At 41.6% G+C, this 21506-nt stretch overlaps 1 protein-coding gene across 1 annotated transcript in view; it reads right to left on the bottom strand.

The window, feature by feature from the left end:
• The window catches only part of LOC132825515 (heparan sulfate glucosamine 3-O-sulfotransferase 3A1-like), a 204618-nt gene that overhangs the window by 93919 nt on the left and 89193 nt on the right, over positions 1 to 21506 (bottom strand). The gene's annotated exons all lie outside the window — the stretch shown is intronic.

Raw genomic sequence — 21506 nt, forward strand, 5'->3', positions numbered from 1 at the left:
CAACTTTTAGATCTGGTCTATCCTTTTCCATTATTATTTTAAATCTAATAGAATTATGGTCCCTGGCCCCAAAGTGCTCCCCCACTGACACCTGCCCTGCCTATTCCCCAAGAATAGGTCAAGTTTTGCACCTTCTCTAGTAGGTACATCCACTTACTGAATCAGAAAACTGTCTTCTACGCACTTAAGTTATTCCTCTCCATCTAAACCTTTAACACTATGGCAGTCCCAGTCGATGTTTGGAAAGTTAAAATTCCCTACCATAACCACCCTATTATTCTTACAGATAGCTGAAATCTCCTTATAAGTTTGTTTCTCAATTTCCCTCCTACTATTACGAGGTCTATAATACAATCCCAATAAGGTTATCATCCCTTTCTTATTCTCAGTTCCACCCAAATAACCTCCCTGGATGTATTTCCAGGAATATCCTCCCTCAGCACAGCTGTAATGCTATCCCTTGTCAAAAATGCCACTTCCCCTTCCTCTCTTGCCTCCCTTTCTATCCTTCCTGTAGCATTTGTATCCTGGAACATTAAGCTGCTGGTCCTGCCCATCCCTGAGCCATGTTTCTGTAATTGCTATGATATCCCAGTCCCATGTTCCTAACCATGCCCTGAGTTCATCTGCCTTCCCTGTTAGACCCCTTGCACTGAAATAAATGCAGTCTAATTTATTAGTCCTACCTTGTCCCTGCCTGCCCTGACTTTTTGACTCACTTCTGTTCTCAACTGTACCAGTCTCAGATTGATCTCTTTCCTCACTATCACCCTGGGTCCCACCTCTTCCCCCACCTTACTAGTTTAAATCCTTCTGAGCAGCTCTAGCAAATTTCCCTGCCAATATATTAGTCCCCTTCCAATTTAGGTGCAATCCATCCTTCTTGTACAGGTCACTTCTACCCCAAAAAGATTCCAATGGTCCAAAAATGTGAATCCTTCTCCCATTCACCAGCTCCTCAGCCATGCATTCATCTGCTCTATCCTCCTATTCCTGCCCTCACTAGCTCGTAGCACCGGAAGTAATCCAGATATTACTACTCTCGAGGACCTCCTTTTTAAATTCCTGCCTAACTCTGTGTAATCTCCCTTCCGAATCTCAACCTTTTCCCTTCCTATGTCCTTGGTTCCAATGTGTACAATAACCTCCTGCTGGCCCCTCTCCACCTTGAGAACATTCTGCACCCTCTCTGAGACATCCTTGATCCTGGCACCAGTGAAGCAACACACCGTTCTGACTTTTCGCTGCTGGCCACAGAAACGTCTGTCTGTACCTCGGACTAGAGAACCCCCTAACACCTGCAAATGTGTTGCTGGTCAAAGCACAGCAGGCCAGGCAGCATCTCAGGAATAGAGAATTCGACGTTTCGAGCATAAGCCCTTCATCAAGAATAAGAGAGAGAGAGCCAAGCAGGCTAAGATAAAAGGTAGGGAGGAGGGACTAGGGGGAGGGGCGATGGAGGTGGGATAGGTGGAAGGAGGTCAAGGTGAGGGTGATAGGCCGGAGTGGGGTGGGGGCGGAGAGGTCAGGAAGAGGATTGCAGATTAGGAGGGCGGTGCTGAGTTAGAGGAAACCGACTGAGACAAGGTGGGGGGAGGGGAGATGAGGAAACTGGAGAAATCTGAATTCATACCTTGTGGTTGGAGGGTTCCCAGGCGGAAGATGAGGCGCTCCTCCTCCAGCCGTCGTGTAGTTGTGTTCTGCCGGTGGAGGAGTCCAAGGACCTGCATGTCCTCGGTGGAGTGGGAGGGAGAGTTAAAGTGTTGAGCCATGGGGTGATTGGGTTGGTTGGTTCGGGCGGCCCGGAGGTGTTCTCTGAAGCGTTCAGCAAGTAAGCAGCCCGTCTCCCCAATATAGAGGAGGCCACATCGGGTGCAGCGGATGCAATAGATGATGTGTGTGGAGGTACAGGTGAACTTGTGGCGGATATGGAAGGATCCCTTGGGGCCTTGGAGGGAAGTGAGTTTGGAGGTGTGGGCGCAAGTTTTACATTTCCTGCGGTTGCAGGGGAAGGTGCCGGGGGTGGAGGTTGGGTTGGTGGGGGGTGTGGATCTGACGAGGGAGTCACGAAGGGAGTGGATCTCTTGGAACCCGATGTACCTCTTGTTGCTTTAGAGCCAGTCTCCATACCAGAAACCTGGCTGTTCGTGCTATGTTCCCCTGAGAATCCATCACCCACTACATTTTCCAAAACAGCATACCTGTTTGAAATGGGTATAGCCACAGAACACACCTGCACTAGCTGCCTACCTCTCTAACCTTTCCTGGAGTTAACCCATCTATGTGACTGTATCTGAGACATTTCCTCCTTTCTATAACTGCCATCCATCACATACCGTTGCTCTTGCAAATTCCTCATCGCTTCTATCTGTCTCTCCAACTGATCCATTCGATCTGATAAGATTCACAACCATTCGCATTTACTGCAGACATGATCCGCAGTAACCCTTAAAGACTGGCAATCAATGCTGATCCAGCCTACATCCCAACATGTCCCTCATCAGAATTCCTGCCTTTTGTTTCTTCACCCTTTAACATTTACCTGCCTTTCGATGTCTTTAAAATAAATGCCTTTACAATTCTAATGAAAGTGTACCAACCTGGAAAGATTCAGAACAAAGTGATCACACTGGTCCTGCTGCATCGCAGGACGTGGTGTCACAGGCATTGTGACTTGCAGTCAGAGGAGCAGCAAACACAGCCAATGTTAATGCTGTTTCACTCCACAAATTCAGACTGACCAGCATTCTCTGGTTTTATTTCAGAATTTCAGCTTCTGCAACATTTGCCTTTTTTCCATCGTGGTATTCGGGAAGCAGGATTCCAAACGTCGTAATGCTGCTGAAAATTCTGCATCGTCCAAACCATACCTAAATCCAATTGTGTCCCAAACAATATGATTCAGACCAGTATAGGTGGAAAATTTGTTGAATTTGCCTATGGTAAAATCTCAAAACTCAAGATTTTAGGTTAATGAAAGGAACAGCAGTTTCAACACTGTAAATGCTATGATCTTTGAATGAATTGATGCAGCTGTCAAATACTCCAAACCTTATGGCAGGGCAGCAACAGCTTGTCAGTCTGAACATAGCGCAGCTCTACCTCGGAGGTTCTGCCTGAGGGGCACAATCCAAGTGAGCTTCACGCGTTCTCAGACCGGCAGTGCCTCCCATCCCAGGTGATCTGGGGAAGAGGTACACCCCACTGCTCTGCAGTGAGCAGACTCTTAACAGAGAACCAGACAGTATTCTCGCCTTCAAAGTCCTCAGTCCAGCAACTTGCAAATCTCATCTTTTACGCAGTTGGAGGAGACTATTTGGAAAAGCCTCCTAACTTCATCCAAACCAGGGGTACACTGAAATATTTAGTAAAGGGTAAAAATCTCAGAATTACACGTAGCATCTTGAGAGTTATTGCACAATTGAATTACTCAAAACTTCAAGTGTTTCTCCACTGGAGTTATCAGATGACTGGCTCTATTGAAGCTACCTGCTTGTTCACCAATACTTTCTTTCAACATTGTTTTTTAAACATGTGTAGTCCAAGACAAATGCCAGGATCAGGCAGATGGGATTATGTTCAGCTAGAATCTAATAGATTCTAACACTAAGCCACTATTGAGCCAAATATTCACTTTGATGGAAATAAGTTTCTAGTGTCCCAAAGGAAAAGAACTGTCAACACAATGGCTCTGAGAGGCGATATAGATGGTTGTACTGCTTTTGAGTTGGCTTGGCCCTTAATGAAGGTTTGCCAGGAAGCTATCATCATAAAGAAATCATACAACACTTTAGAAGTTGCAGGAGGTCATCCATTTCTCAATTGTTCCCAACTATTCTCTCATCACCCTACCCTTCCATGGTCTCTTATACCTTGCCTGCCAACACGTGTCCATTTTTATCCATGTCATTCCTCATATCCTCCATTACAAATCAATGATCCCCCCACCCACCTCCATCATTCTCATGACAACCCTCCAGAATACCACCATACCATATCTACTCATCTAGTACCCACTCTGAGAAGATCTCACAGACCATCTAATGCAACTCCCGCTCACAGCAAAAATAACTCCCACTCATAAAATCATTCAAATCTTTTACAAAAGTAGGAGTAATTAAACTCTTCTCCAAACAAACATTTGCTACTCCTGAAGTAGACCACTTAAATTGTCAAATGGTGAGGTCAGAGATAATTGTGGTTTTTGAAACTCAGTCAAGCATTCATAAAAATGTAAGAATCTTTGTGGAGGTTTTAACAAACAACTCTACTGAAACTTTCCAACAAGATAATACTTTCTATCTAACTACTTAAGAGTTATAGAGTCAGAGTCATACAGCAAGGAAACAGACCCTTTGGTCGAACCAGTCCGTGCTGAAATTTTCCCAAACTAAACTGTCCCACCTACCTGCTCCTGGCCCATATCCCTCCAAACATTTCTGATTCATGTACTTATCCAAATGTCTTTTAAATGTTGTATGGTACCCGCATCTATCACTTCCTCTGGAAGGTCATTCCAGACACAAACCAGTCTGTGTAAAAAAGTTGCCCACATGACTTTTTTTAAACTTGCTCCTCTCACCTTAAAAATATGTCCCCTGGTCTTGAGATCCCCCACCATAGGGAAAAGGCACTTGCTATTCACCTTATCTATACCCCTCAACGTTTTTAAACATAAACTTTGATAAGGTCACTTCTCAACTCCAGTGAGAAAAGTCCCAGCCTAGTCAGCATCTCCTTATAACTCAAACCTTCCATTCCCAGCAACATCCGGGTAAATCTCTTCTCAACCCTCTTCAGCTTAATAATATCCTTCCTATAATAGGGTGACCAGAACTGGACAATAAAAGCAGAATAAAAGAATGTTTTCTCAAAATATCTCTCGTGACAGCTATAAAGTATTTTGATGTAAGCTTTAAGAACAGGCCATTTAAACAATAGACTTAAGATTTATACAGATGTTATACACTATTTAAGAGTACTCATTAGTACACTGTCAACTTAAGATGGCCACTGCCATTACAACAGCCAAAACAGTGTTTCTTTCCTGTTCGAATTCAGCAATACGTTCAGTTCTTCCTCCCACACATAAATAAGCCCTTTTCCTCAAAGCTGAAATAAAGTTTGTTTCATCAGACATTGAACAGGACTTCTATACCTTGGTTTTGCCCATCATTTTGAAGAGTCTGCAAAGTGTTTTCAGCTCCATGGAAATCTGACCCTGACCAGTGTAACCATCTCTTCTCCTGTGACACTGAAATGAACAGAAATACCAAACAAGCCCTCTTTAATGGAAGCTGTTTTCATGAAAGTACTTGCACTGGAAGAACAGCAAAATGTGACTCAGAACTTTAGAGATCATTAATATGGAGGCAAACCAAACAAAAGATCAAGGTTTAATGTGGGTTTGTGGGGATAGGGTGGGGCTGGGGCTGGGTGAGATGCCCTTCGAAGGGTTGGTGTGGACCCAACAGGCTGAATGGCCTCTTTTCATACTGTAGGCGTTCTATGATTCATTTATATGAAACTTTGCTTAGACTTACAGAAGACTGACAGATAAAAGCGACATTCCTCCCTTATAGGAAGTTTTGAAAATATCTCTGATCAACAAAAGGGTCAACCCTCTTCCTCCTCCATCAACAGGAAAGCTTTGAAAGCAGGTCAAACAGATTGCAGTTTCCACTTTGATCGCTAGAACAGCTTTACTCGAGAAGAGAAGTCACTATTGGAGGTGCTCCTCAGTAGCCGTATAAAAGTTAATTTTACAAAAAAAAAAGACAACACGGAATTAGAAGTTATTTTCTGCTACACTATTTGGAACACTTTTCCTTAGTGGTATGAGATGGTCACGAGCAAGGCATACATTTGTTGCTTATCCCTAATCACCCTTAAGATGGTGGTGAGCCACCATCCTGAACTGCTGCAGGCTGGGAAACTCTAAGGCAGTTGGCAGGGGAGATCCTGGATTTAAACACAGTGCCAATCAAGGAATGCCAACGCCAAGGTGGGTGATGTTGGGAGCAACTCTCAAGTGATGACCCCACACCTCTCTGTAGCTTTTGGAAGGGATGGTCAAAGGATGCCCTGTTGCTGCAGTGTATCTTGGGTACAGAATGTGCTTAACCACTGTGCTGTTCAAGCAAGTAATTTGTCAAATCTGAATGGTGTCAAAAACAAAACTAAAATGTTGTTGAATGAAGTACCACATTGGTTTCCCTTCTCTGGTTTTGCTAATAGTTAAAAATAATACTTAGTCAATGGCTATTGTTGCATCCATTTTAGGATGGAGGATGAGCACACTACCAGTCACAATAATGACAAAAATTGTCTTCTGTAATAAAACAAAATTACAGAATGGTCAATTAAACAATTCAACTTATCTATTGGTAAAGCTGGTATATGGCTTACTCTACTCAGTAAATACGCTTATTCAATAGACACCAAAACTTCCAATCAATAGATAGGGAAGGCCCTCATCATTCCTGATGAAGGGCTTATGCTCGAAACGTCGAATTCTCTATTCCTGAGATGCTGCCTAACCTGCTGTGCTTTGACCAGCAACACATTTGCAGCTGTGATCTCCAGCATCTGCAGACCTCATTTTTTACTCGAAGGCCAATAAGTCCAATGACATGTGCTTATGTAGAAAACATGTTCTTTAAAATGTTAATATATTGTAGTCATCAGCTGAAACAATTATCAAAGGATTCATATTGATCCACTGCCAATGAAAAATACATTCACTTTTTAAATAGATACAAAGAGGTATTGGCTGACCTTGTTACGACAGTACAACAAGACATTGCTAGACTATAGATATATCAGGGGCATTTCTGTTTGTTCCCAACAGTAAGAGAACAACAGGATATTGTCCAGCTGTACCTTCTGTTCTGCAGTTTTGTGGTCAACCACATTTCTCAAAACTTATTCTCCACAGCAAGTCATTTGGAAGGTCCAAACCTGAAGTCAGGTACAACGGCTCCAAATCAATTAATTGATGTGGTGAAGAATTTCCAAAGATATCTTCAATAAATCTTTTTTTTCCCCTTCTAGATTTAGAAAGCAGTGTCCCTCCCGTTCCAAAAATAACATTGCGGATAATTCTACAAATGACTCAAATATGCTCTACTTGGCTTTCATTCAAACACAAGCAGCTCTTGGCAGCATAAAGACAGAAGCAGAGTAACTAAAGAATTAATCGCTTACAAAAATAGTTATATGGAGTCACTATAATTCAGAGATCGAGCGAGAAAAATAAGGAGCGGGCTTGTGATGAAGACAAAAATAATTCCATCGCTGGCATAGCTATCAATGAAGATGCCTGACTCCAGAATTCACTCATCACTACGATGAATTGAAAAAAAAATGTTGAACCACTGGTCAGTACTTTTACTTTCAACCATTTTGGTAGATGCAATCACTGCATTATAGATGACAAGAATGGACTGTACCGGAGTTGCAAAACACACTCATTGCTTTACAATTTCTTTCAACACAAACACATATCAATGCAATCAGCTTTCTAGGATTTCACCCTTCCAAACAAAAAGTAAAGGAGGTGTCACTATACTCCTACCAGAGCATCGGACTGCTCTCAGAGAGAAAGGAGAGAGAAAAACCACTGGTGGTGGTTTAGCAAGAGGCTCACCAGGCCTCCGGCAAGGAAAGGAGGAGAGTCCTTCATGGTAACCTCGGCCAATGCAGGAATTGAACCCACACAATTAGCATCACACTGCTTCGCAAATCCCTCCCACTGGGCTAACCAATTCCTTTCCTTCCAAATGTACACTAACCCAAGAATAAAAGTCCCTAGCAACGTGAGGGATTCACTCTCTTATACTATTGTAGAATGAACATTTCTTTGTTCCATATTCTGCATTTCTTACATAATGGAACACTGAACAAAGGACTTATATAGCACCTTTCAAATATCCAGAAAATCCCAAGGTGATTCACTGTTGAAGTGAAACGGCTGTTTTGCAGGAAAAGAAAAGCCAAATAGAAAACAACAATGCCCCACAACCTGGACTGAAATGAATGGCCAGTTAAGCTGCCTCAGTCCGTTGGGCAAGGGATGAACATGAACCTGCAAACTCCTCATCTCCAAAATGATCTTTGTTTCATCATGTTACCACAGCATGTGGTCTGCTCCAGTGGATTAGTAAATCAGTAACATTACAAATTACAGCACCATCTCCCACCATGGGCACAAAATCATGTCTTTGCCATCACAATTTGGCTGGTATATCAATGTCCTCAATGGAGGGAAATCTGCTGTCCTTACCTGGTCTGGCCTACATGCAACTCCAAATCCACAGCAATGTGGCTGACTGTCAGCTACGCACTGAAATGGTTGAGAAAGCCAGTCAGTGCAAGGGCAGTTAGGGCTGGGCAACACAAGATGGCTTTGCCTATGATACTCACATCCCATGAAAGTACACTTTTAAAGTGGCAGAATAGAAACTGGGGGAAGACACAATGGTAAGCACAGGCAGATCAGTAACAGCTTTGCAATCTGGGAGGAGTCACCTCCACACTGCCTTTTGGGATTTAGGGTTAGGACTAATTCTTCTCAATACCTTGCTAACAGTAACATGGTGATGGGCTGCGGTTCATTCAGAGCCCAAGTTGCTTCAGCTACATATATATTCACATGGACTCTTGGCTTTTAAGTTTACGGAACTAAATGAGCAAAGCAACATCTACCAGAAAATATACACAGTTCACTCAGTTATTTGTCATCTTCAATGCTTCCCCACAGCCATAAGCAATTCCTTCTTGCCCTTCCTATTATGGAGTGAAAAATCAGACATATCTGGATTAAATCCTGTATGGTCAGGGAAACACAAGAATATCTGAACAATTGATTTACCAGATCACTTCTGAGAAGCAAAACACTCATGACTTATGTTTTAAAAATCAACATTAAACCCTAGTGACCAATTTCACAGTGACCCTCAGAAGGTAAAGCATCTTAGAGTCACAGAGATGTACAGCATGGAAACAGACCCTTCGGTTCAACTCGTCCATGCTGCCTCGTTATCCCAACCTAATCTAGCCCCAATATGCCAGCACTTGGCCCATATCCCTCTAAACCCTTCCTATTCATATATCCATCCAGATGCCTTTTCAATGTTGTAATTGTACCAGCCTCCACCACTTCCTCTGGCAGCTCATTCCATACACACATCACCCTCTGTGTGAAACGGTTGCCCCTTTGGTCCCTTTTATATCTTCCCCTCGCACGCTAAACCTATGCCTTCTAGTTCTGGACTCTCCCACTCCAGGCAAAAGACCTTGTTCTATCCATGCCCTCACGATTTTATAAACCTCTAGAAGGTCACCCCTCAGCCTCCGACGCTCCAAGGAAAACAGCCCCAGCCTATTCAGCCTCTCCCTATAGTTCAATTCCTCCAACCCTGGCAACATCCTTGTAAATCTTTTCTGAACCCTTTCAAGTTTCACAACATCCTTCCGATAGGAAGGAGACCAGAATTCCACGCAATATTCCAACAGTGGCCTAACCAATGTCCTGTACAGCCGCAACATGAGCTCCCAACTCCTGTACTCAATGCTCTGACCAATAAAGGAAAGCATACCAAATGCCTTCTTCACTATACTACTTGTCACTCTACTTTCAAGGAGCTATGAAGCTGTACTCCAAGGTCGCTTTGATCAGCAACACTCCCTAGGACCTTACCATTAAGTGTATAAGTCCTGCTGTGATTTGATTTTCCAAAATGCAGCACCTCACATTTATCTAAATTAAACTCCATCTACCACCCCTCAGCCTATGTGCCCATCTGATCAAGATCTTGTTGTACCCTGAGGTAACCTTCTTCGCTGTCCACTACACATTCAAACTTGATGTCATCTGCAAACAGAGACAGTACAGCAGGGAGACAAGGGGTGGGCAGAGAGGAACCCAATACTTTTGAAAATAGATCAACCCAATGTGATTGGATAATTGGCACCAGAGAAAACACCAATTTTTTTTTTCCACAAGATGAGGGTGTCACTGACTAATTCTTAATTCCCTAGAGGACAAATTAAGAGTCAACTACATTGCTGCGGATCTGAAGACCAGAGCAGTAAGGATGGCAGTTTCCTTCCCTTAAGGACATTAGTGAATCCAGATGGGTTTCTCTGATAATCAATTCATGGTCACCATTTGAGTCCTGCATAGGTGGCTCAGTGGTTAGCATTGCTGCCTCACAGCTCTAGGGACCTAGGTTCAATTCCAGCCTTGGACAACTGTCTGGGTGGATTTTGCACATTCTCCCCGTGTCTGTGTTGGTGTGCTCCAGTTTCCTCCCACAGTCCAAAAATATGCAGGTTAGGTGAACTAGCCGTGCTAAATTTCCCATACTATCCAGGGATGTGTAGGTTAGGTGCATTAGTTTGGGGAAATGTAAAGTAATAAGGTAAGGGAAATGGGTCTGGGTGGGTTACTCTTCAGAGGGTTGGTATGGATTTGTTGGGCCAAGTGATCCTGCGTCCCTGTAACATTACCTGGGTTGTTGGACTAACAGACCTGTGTAAATACCACTCAGCCATCATCTGCCCCTACTAAAATATGAAATGAAGCATTTCTGACAATTGGATACCACTTACCCTTACTGCCTTAGAGTCAGGAAATTCTGTCAGAGGTTCTGTTGCCATCTTGATTCTGAGAGCCAACACTGACGTGTGGCAGAGTAACACAAGGCCTGTGACCTTAGGCTCTTTTCATTAAGCTCAATAAAATGAAATGATCTAATGTTAGGTTGTGCAGATTTGGGCCCCATATCTCAGGAAGGATGTACTGGTCCGGGAGTGTGTTCAGAGGAGGTTCACGGGAATGATCGCAGGAATGAAAAGCTTAACATATGAAGAATGTTTGAGGACTCTGAGTTGGCACTCAATGGAGTTGAGAAGGATAAGGGGGAATCTAATTGAAACTTTCAGAATACTGAATGGCCTGGATAGAGTCGATGTTGGGGAGATGTTTCCATTGATAGGAGAGACTAGGACCTCAAGGCACAGTCTGAGAGCAAAGGGAAGACCTCGTGGAACGGAGAGAAGAGAAACTTGTTTACCCAGAAAATGGTGAATCTATGGAATTCATTGCCAGCGAAGGCTGTGGGGGCCAGGCCATTGAGTATTTTTAAGACGGAGATAGCTAGGTTCTTGATTATGAAGTGGATCAAGGATTACAGGGAGAAAATGGGAGAATGGGGTTGAGAAACTTATCCACCATGACTGAATGGAGGAGCAGACTTGATGGGCTGAATGGGCTAATGTTTGCTCCAATGTCTTATGGTTTAGATCAGGCAGAACAGCAGTCCAGAGTTGGCCCTGGTCACTTCATTAACTGTAACATTCACTCTCTTGTAAGGTCAATGAGAAAATGGGAAGTGTTGTCTGCCACTCAATATTGAGGAAAAGGACTGCTCGCGGAACAGGGTCCTTTGGATGCATGCAGGGGAGGAACATAACTCCAGTCTTTGTTGTAGATGATTCAGCCAGATCTGGGCTGCTGTAATTAGTTAACACTTGAAATTAAACAACAAATTAAGTTGAAAACCAAGAAATAAATAACTAATTGTTTACTCGTGTCCATCTGAGGCAAGGGTGAAATGTCTTTTCATCAAAAATGAGATTCTTTGCTGTTTTTCTCCTCAAAAAAGGTACAAGCTGAACTACGTTTGTAGAAGGCACAACTTGAAGCCACACGTTCCCACATCTTCATTAGAGCGTCATTCATTACAGAGAGAGACAAAAAGAGAGGCATTTCTCCTGTTTCCAATTAAAACAGGAATTTCAAGCCCATGGTCAGAATCGACACAATCATTTTATGTCATTGGCGGTTCAGCCAAGTTGATTAGAGGGATATATTTAGGTAAAATAACTGTTCATTAGCCCAAGAAATGGCTCTTTTACGTTGTCAAATTGCAGAACTTCGAGCATCTTAATTATTTCGGTACCCATTTTATCTTGAAGCAAGTCCATTCATGACCTTTAAATAGATTGCTTGCATCTTTGTGGATTTGCCTCAAGTCCATACCAAGAAACCAAACAAAAATGGTTCAGCTATAATGGGTAAGTAGCTCATGTATTTGCAGTCAGCGATAGAGTTTATGGTAGTTGTCCTATCCCTGGGATGGGGTGATTTTAAGACTAGGGGGCACGTTAGAGGAGAGAGATCTAAAAATGACTTGAGGGTCAAATCTTTCACACAGAGGGTGGAACAAACTTCCTGAGGAAGTGGTGAATGCAGGTACAATTACAATGTTTAAAAGACATTTGTAAAGTGCATGAAGAGGAAGGGTTTGGAGGGATTTGGGCCAAGAGCAGGTAAGTGGGACTCATTCAGTTTGGGATTATGTTCAGCATGGAATGGCTGGACCAAAGGGTCTGTTATCATATGACTTGCATTTAAAGAAATGCAAGTGTGATATTTGGAAATGCATTAAAGAACGTTTAAAATCTCCATTTAAACAGAACAATGTTTTGTGATAGAGTCAACTTGTGCTTGATGTAAAACCTGGTGAATTTTAAGTTATTCACAAAGTCAGTAAGTTGAGTGTAATGAGCAGGCCACAACACTTAGGAGCAGAGTAGAAAACTATTGCATTCTTGTCTTTCAGCCAGCAAAGCACAGATAAACAAGACTGAACTCTAGGGGAATTTTTATACAGTTTATAAAAAAGAGGAAAAAAAGATTATCATGTCATAAATCTTTTTCAGAAAGCAACAGAATGATACCCACCAGGGAGAAAATTATAAAACAACTCTCTGGCCAAATGAAATACTGATAGTTTCCCTCCGTTCATGTCTTTCTTAATTTACAAATTGCACTAAAAGCCCAAATACTTAAAGCTGTTAATCTTCTGGTGAAGCTAATTGGATGTCCTATTAACATTGAAACTATGTCACAGTCAGATGAGGTAGACAGCAGGCAGAACATGTTGAAACAGTTGATTTTTCACAGGTAGTAGTTGACCTGCTGTGGACTAGCAACATTTGAGAGTTGAAAATTGTTTTAAAAAATATTTCACATCAAAAGTATCCATAAATATACTGGGCAATTTTCTATCATTTACATATTGGTGTCAGTCTGACGCTGTTCGAGACTTACATAAGGAATAGAAGGAAGAGCACTCCATTAGGCTCATTATGCCTTTTTACATTTCAAATCATCAGAGCGAACTCTCTCAACAACTCCACTTTCTTGCCTTATGTTCATATCCCTTAATTCTGATGTGTGTACATACTGGTTGCCCTGATAAAGGATATTATTAAGATGGAGGGGGTTCAAAAAAGATTTTCCAGGATATTGCTGGGAATGGAGGACTTGAGATATAAAATAGACTGGAAAGGCTGGGACACCTTTCACTGGAATGTAGGAGGTCGAGGGGTGGCTATATTAAGGTTTATAATATCATGAGGGGCAAGGGTCATTTCCCTAGAGTGGGGGTGTTCAAAACTAGGAGGCAAGTTTTTAAGGTGAGAGGTGAAAGATTCAAAAAGGACATCGGGGCAGCTTTTCTTACACAGAGAGTGGTTCGTGTGTGGAATGAACTTCCAGAGGAAGTAGTGGATGCATGGAGGAAGCGGTTACAATATCTAAAAGGCATTTGGATAAATTCATGAATAGGAAAGGTTGGGAGAATATGAGCCAAGTGCAGGCAAGTGGAACTGGTTTAGTTTGGGATCATGGTGGGCATGGACTGGCCGGACCAAAGGATCTGTTTCCATGTTGTATGACTCCGATTCTAATTCTCTCTTGGCATTCAAAAGTCCATCAGTCTCAATGTTTTTTTTTAAAATATCCACCAACTGAATATCCATAGATCTCAAGGGTAGATAATTCCAAAGATGCATGACCCAAGAGTGAAGAAATTATTTTTTCAGTCTTAAACACATTATCCTGATTACGACCTATGATTCTAAGCTTTCTAGCCAGATGACACCTATCCCATTAAGTCCACAAAGAATTTTATATAAGATGACCCTCCATTCTCCTAAATCCTCAAGAATATAGAGTCCCTTCTGCTTGATCTCTTCTCATAGCTCATTTCTCTCAGCTCTGAAATCAGTTTACAGAAACATCATTATGCTTTCTCTAAAGCTCATTACTCTCTTGGGTAAGATGACCAATACTGTGTCAACAATACTCTGGAAATGCTCCCACCAAAATTCTATATAAATGCAGCAAGACTTTATTCTTATACTGTACACCCTTGCAACAACAGTTAATGTACCATTTCCTTCTGAATTGCTTGCTGTCTCTGTATGGTAACTTTGTGATTCATGAACAAGGATTTCCAAGTCGGTCAAAATAGCATTTCCTAGTCTCTCTTTTTAAAAATATACTTCTTTCCATTTCTTCAGACCAAAGTGAATGATTTCCCATTTCCCCACAATACTCCATCTGCTACCTCTCTGGCCAATCACTCAAACCCATCTCTAACCCCTTGAAGTCTCTTTTCTCTTCATTGTCCATTTTTCTATCCAGATGTATGTGGTCATGCTTACACAGGTTAGTTACACTCTATCCCTGATCTCAGTCAGCAATCTAACTTGTAAATAGGTGAGGCCTCAGTACTGTAACTTGCTTTACTCCATTAGTTTCACTGTCATCCTGAAAATAACTAATTCACTGGACATGGTCATCGCTGGCTGGGCCAGAATTTATTGCCCTTGAGAAGATAGTGGTGAGTGGCCTCATTTACTGCTGCAGTCCTCAATCTATGCCAGTTGTACTACCACCACATTTCAATGAGCCCTACTTTCATGAAACTAGTGCTGCAACTCACTGAATACTTCTTGGGAATATTATAGCAAAACCTGCTGACAAAGTTTACAAAAAAGTATTGTGAAGGACCGACTTTGGAAGAATTTTACATTTCCATTTTATTATAAAAATGTCAGTCACAGAAAACACTGACTCCAGTTTAGTCAAATCTGCCCAAATTAGGCAGTATAAGTCCCAAAAGCAACACAAAAATCAAAAACCACAAAGGTTGATTCAGTGGTAGTCTCTCCATGCCTTGTGTCACTGGAACTATGTCCTTACACTTCCTGCTCCCAGCAGACAGTCAGAACGCTTTCAACAGAGTTAGCTCTTGTGATGACACCAACCCGTCTCACTTGGTTAGTTAGAGAGGAGTGCCTCCTACTTTTTCATGTCATTGAAAGCAGCGCTGAAATAAATAGGGTGTTACATCAAGTCAGCTTTGCACTGGCCACAGTACTAGTGCAAGTGAGATATTAGAAAGTTCTCTATTGCTCAGATTTTGTTAAAATGGATCATTTCATTTTTGCAAACAGCCAACAATTACATTAATGATTTGGTCTAACTTTAACCAGCTATTTGAATGCTGCTTAATTCTCACTTAGTGTATGCTCCTCAGCCTATACAGACATAAACTGGCTTTGCCCACTCAAAGGTTTGGCAATATAACTGAGGTTTAAGAGATTTGGTCTGGAAGGCCTTTGACAAGGGGCTGCACAGGAGGCTGCTAAAGAAGACAAGCGACCATGGTGTTAGGCCCAAGGATTGATAAAAGATTGGATGACCTGCAGAAGGCAGTTAGTGGGGATAAAGAGGTCTTTTTCAGGATGGTAGCCAGTCACTAGTGGAGTTCCGCAGGGGTCAGTGACAAGGTCAAACTATTTACAGTAATCATTAACAATACAAACATAGGAACTGAGGGCTTTGTTGCTAAGTTTGAGGATGACACACAGATAGCTAGAGGGACAGGTAGTGTTGAGGAAGCAGGGAGGCTGCAGAAGGACTTTGACGGGCTAAGAGAGAAAGCAAAGTAACGGCAGATGGAATACAATGTGGGAAAGTGTGAGAATATGCACTTTGGTAGGAATAGAGACGTAGGCTATTTTCTAAATTGGGAAAGGCTTCAGAAATCTGAAGTACAAAGGGACTTAGAAGTCCTAATTCAATATTCCCTTAAAAACAACATGCAGGTTCAGTTGGCTGTTGTGAAGAAAAATGCAATGTTAGCATTCATTTCAAGAGGGCTAGAGTACAAGATCAGGGATGTACTGCTGAGGCTGGATAAGGCTCTGGTCAGACAACATCTGGAATATTGTGAGCACTTTTGGGTCCAGTAACTAAGGAAGAATGTGCAGGCCTTGGTGGTATTTTTGGGGGGCAGGGCAAGGGGAAGGGTCAGAGGAGGTTGACAAGAATGATCCCGGGAATGAAGGGTTTGTCACCAGGGACAGTTGAGGACTCTGGGTCTGTACTCAATGGAGTTTAGAAGGATAAGGGAGGTTCTGATTGAAACTTACAGAATACAGAGAGGTCTGGACAGAGTGGATGAGGACATATATTTCCAAGAGTAGGAGAGACTAGGACCTGAGGGCACAGCCTCAGTGTGAAAGGAGGACTGCTTAGAATTGAGATGAGGAGGAATTTCTTCAGTCAGAGGGTGGGGAATCTGTGGAACTCATTGCTGTGGAGGCCAAGTCATTGAGTGTTTTTAAGACAGAGATAGATGGGTTCTTGGTTGATAAGGGGATCAAGAGTTACAAGAAGAAAACAGGAGAATAAGTTTTAGAAACAGATCAGCCATGATTGAATGGCAGACTAGACTCAATGAGTCAATAGCCTGATTCGGCTTCTATATCCTATGGCCTTATGGTTGTACCCTGAAAAAAAGACTCAGGTATAATTTATATCAAATATGAAACAATCTGAAGCAATTTATCTCAAATATGGAACTATCCTAAACTATCCCTTACTATCTCCACTCTCCAAGAGGTTTGTCTAATTAATTTCTCTCCTTGAATGCACGTAACTATTGAATTGATCCTCTTATTGAGATACTCAAACCTCAGCTTGTTTCTCAGATCTGACGTGTACCAAATCCCTCCCTGATCTGTCAGGGAGGTAGCAAGTTATGAACTCAAAATACTGCAATTAAAATTCAGCTAGAATTGGACTATGTAGATTTGTAGTAATTTATAACAGATCGCGAACAAGGACACAAACATCACATCTGATTTATGCCTCACGGCGGGATGGGGGGATGGTGGGAGCTTGAACTTTGAGTGCTATTGAATTGGTTGACCATTAACACACCACCATTAACTTACTTTACATTTTCAGCTGTGGCTCAGTGGTAACATTTGTGCTTCCAAAGAAAGAAGGTTCCAGGTTCAGCAACCCAAGCACAAACACCAAGATTGAGACCCCCAGTTCAGTACTACATTGATGGAGATGTTGTCTTTTCCATTAGAGATTAAGCCTAGGTACTGTCTACTCTCTCAGATGGATATAAATGGCCATGTGGGACGATATTGAAGAGGAGCAGAGCAGTTATCCCTGGCGTCTTGTTAATTTTTATCCTCCATAAAGACAGACAGACAGAATCTTGTTGTGAGTAAGTTTGGGGAAGTTTGCAAATTCACTGCCCCCACAGATCCTAAAATATAACAGTGAGTACACTTTAAAAGCACCTCCTGTGGTTGCGAATGTTGCTGTACAACATTTCTTTTATTGTCTTCAATGTGGCATGATACATAATTAGATTTACCATTTCACACCATCACCCAAAGGTAACATTAGTTAGGATGATGCAGAGACTAGACTGCGTACACAGATTTTAAAGTCGTAATGAGATTGCTGCTTAAATTGCATGAACGTCTCCTGAAGTAAAGCTGCAATTGACTGAGGAAGAGGTTGTATAAAAGTCATGACTTGAAGAAAGCAAATATCGTTTACTTATAAGTTGGAGACAAGTTAGAGAACATTGGTTCAGGATTGAGACCTCCAAAACCTTCGCCCATACGTGATGTAAGTTTGACAGAACCTGAACAAAAGGAATTGTCTGGTTTGAATGGCCACAGCTTTCCAACCTATTGATACCATCCAACAACAAGTGGTTAGTGAGATCAATAGGATTGGTACTGAGAATACAATGTCAACAGTAAAAGGTACAGTTAGGAATGCAAATACATCAGTGTTAATTTGATTTTATCCCCCCATTTACCTAACTCAAAAAATAGAAAGGAAGCCATATAGGAATTGGGTAAATCTTGCATCACTGTTTTATAAAAGAACTAGATGTCAATAATTAACATATGTGAACATTTAACACATTTTTAAAAGTGTCAATGGGAGACAAATTGTTGTCAGAAGGGATTATTATGGTTGTTCCCCAACATAGCTCTGCAGAAGCCAAAACCTTCCTATTCATTGATCTCTTCTAAATCTGCAATTGAATGGAAGAGAATGTGATAGACCTAGCGCTAGGATTGACACAATTAATGTTGTGTCGTGACACAGATCTCCGAAAGGCACTGCACTTTTAAGGACAACCAGAAGACATCATGACGGGCTGTTTGTGGATAAAAGATTTCCATCTGATTCTCAGCACAGTTCAGTCAGCTATGTATACAACAATACTGTAAGCATAGAACTGAGACTGCAAACGCAAGTTTGAGAAATCACATCGATGTAATCGTTAATGTCATTAATAAACTTCAAGACATCTGTCTCAGCAAGAATCCAGTTTCTGTTTTTTTTTGTGTGCCAACATGGACAAAACCTCTGTGCAGCAATGCCATCAAATGGGCACTAGAATACCCAACAAGTGGGTACTAGAATATGCCAACAGTCACTTGAAGCTGGTGATGGCAAGTGCCAAAGGGGTTGGGTCAGAACTGAAGTTATAACTACAACCAAAACTGAAGGCCACATTTGTTCTGAAACAAGAAAATGAGTACTCTCTCTTACACACACAAAAGGAAGGGGTGGGGGTCACAGTAGATTTGATTTGAGCAGGGACTTTTAAAAAGGACAGCTCCAACCACTATTGCAATCTCAGAACAAAATGTTTAAAAACAAATTATTGAAATAAAAAGCCTTACCAGTGTCCAGACATCTGTCAATCTGGCAGCTTTTCAGAAATGATATGAACACCAAGAAAATGCACACTATGTCATATCTCTCTGGTCATGAATAGCTGCTACATGCACAAGCTGGCTACTCCCACTGCAGCTATTTTTAAAGCTGCAACCAGAAAAAAGGGGGAAAGAAGTCAACAAATAGAAGACAGAAAAAGTGCTGCGTACATCATAACTTGTTAATTCTGACATTTCTAAAAAGCACAGAGCAGCATTGCAAGGACAGAGAGCACAGAGCAGCATTGCAAGGACAGATTATATCACACTATCAGAAACAATGGTCAAACCATAACGTAGGAACAAATAATGTAATGCAAGTTGTAGATCATCAACAATCCATCCATCACAGAATGGTGACTTGGATGCTGAAAGTTTCACACTTAACATGATAGACATCAATCCACCTACACAGTCAAAATGAGACAACTGGATAAGGTCAGGTTGCATGCCCGCCAAAGCAATACCTTAATAAATAGAGATGTACAGAAGGGCACCCTTATATGTTTGATCGAGTCAGGTTTACCATTCAAACAGAGAAAAAGGAGGATGCTATGTTATCGCACTTTATTGGAAGAGAGTCTAGTCTGCATGGACGCATTGGGCAGAAGAGTCTGTTTCCACGCTGTACAGCTCTAGGATTCCAGATGTTTAATACAGCTGGATGACTTCATGACATATAGTGCTCAAGTATAAAGGTCTCCAACTTAACTTCAGCAGTTCGTCTGGTCATTTTTATAATGCATACGTAACTAACTGAACAGTAATCGTCATGAACGTAGAATCCAGACTGTTTACACAATTCTGTGGTACCACATCAAAATAATATAGTCAGTATTAATACATTGCTCTCAACCAGAATCCAGTCTCAGTGGTAATTAGGAATTAGCATATAGCGAAAAAAAAACACACATTTCAGCCTTTGGAGTTGTTTACCAGATCCATTTCTAACAGGAACTACTCCCCTTTCAAATCAGCTGTGGCAATTCAAATAGTGAAGGAAGTTGCCAGCTTGATCTCTATACCCAGGGAGAATGGTCACACCAAGTAAGAGATAAATATTATCCAACACAGTATATCATAAAAACGTCACTGATTTCTCCAACATTAGCAAGTTTACAGATCCAAATGTTTAAATAGATTGTCAGCAAAGCATTTATTCTAGGAGCAAATGTAGCGCAGATTTGAGCCAAAAGTGTGCCCAAAATACCAGTATGGTCCCCAAATGAAAAATAAAGTCTGTCATTAACAGGAAGCATGAGTTGTTTTTTTTTAAACGCAGACTAGCTCATTAGAGTCATCTGTTGAAAACATCGTAAAGTTGTCATTCAATTCCATCTGCCTTCATTATTTAGAAGATCTGCAACTCTGAACAAGGACATAATATTGTGCAGCGGTAAAGCATCCGCAAGGAAGACTTTCTTCCTGCCTGCCGTCTCCCACAAACTCAATTATACCCATTGTTTAGTGCAAGCCTCCAGGTAATTAAAGCAACTCAGCGCACAGTTTCACTGGCTTGGGCCAAACTGCCTCCTAAATTGCTGCCTTTAATTATTAAAAAGTCCCCTTTTGACAAATCTCTATCAAGCCTGCCAATGAAGACCAGACACTCATCATTAACTTTTTAATTTCAGAAAAACCTCATTAAATTAAAGATTAATTTTCAATGATCTTAAAAGGAATATGGTTGCTGTGCTCAGGCAAAGGCTATAAACTTTACAGAAAGGCGGTCACCCTAAGTGTGCAATACATTAGGTTTTGATAGCCTTGGGGTCTGAAAGATAACGGATAGAATTAGCTGCGAGAGAAGATCTTTAAGTGAGACTTCTGTGTGGAGTTGCCACAATTACAGTCACTGATGAAGCACTGTATATATTTTCATTGCCTGAAATAGCATTTTGGCATGCACGGAGAAGAAAGAAGACTTTTTTCAACTTGCTTCCAAGAACAGATGATACCTTATGAAGATTGAATGAGATTCTGATAATAAAGGCAGCTGCTACCAAACTAATTACAACTTGTTTTGAAATTCCTTTGCTAACCATGTCACTGAACACACACTGCATTCATTCTGTTACCACAGAACCCATGGAATCCAAATTGTCTGAAAATCAGAATGGGTTCAGAGTGAGGCTTGGACAGGTTTTGATGCAATATGTTATCATTATCTATCAGATTGAAGGGGAGGCTTTGGGATATTATCGCTGGACTGCTAATCCAGAGACCCGGGTAATGTTCTGGAGACCTGGGTTTGAATCCTGCCACAGCAGATGGTGGAATTTGAATTCAATACAAACCTGGAATTAAGAATCTACTGATGACCATGAATCTATTGTTGATTGCCAGAAAAGTCGACCTGGTTCACTACTCCCCTTTAGAAAAGGAAATCTGCCACCCTTACCTAGTCTGGCCTACATGCAACTCCAGATCCACGTGGTTGGCCCTTAACTGCCCTCTGGGCAATTAGGGATGGGCAATAAATGCTGGCACAGCCACTATCCAATGGATACATTTCACAAATAAAAATTGCAACTCATATTGAAACCTTCGGGATAGTGTCAAGAAAACAAATAGAACTTATATATATTACACAC

The sequence above is a fragment of the Hemiscyllium ocellatum genome, chromosome 20 (genome assembly GCF_020745735.1).
Source record: "Hemiscyllium ocellatum isolate sHemOce1 chromosome 20, sHemOce1.pat.X.cur, whole genome shotgun sequence".
Classification (NCBI taxonomy): Eukaryota; Metazoa; Chordata; class Chondrichthyes; order Orectolobiformes; family Hemiscylliidae; genus Hemiscyllium; species Hemiscyllium ocellatum.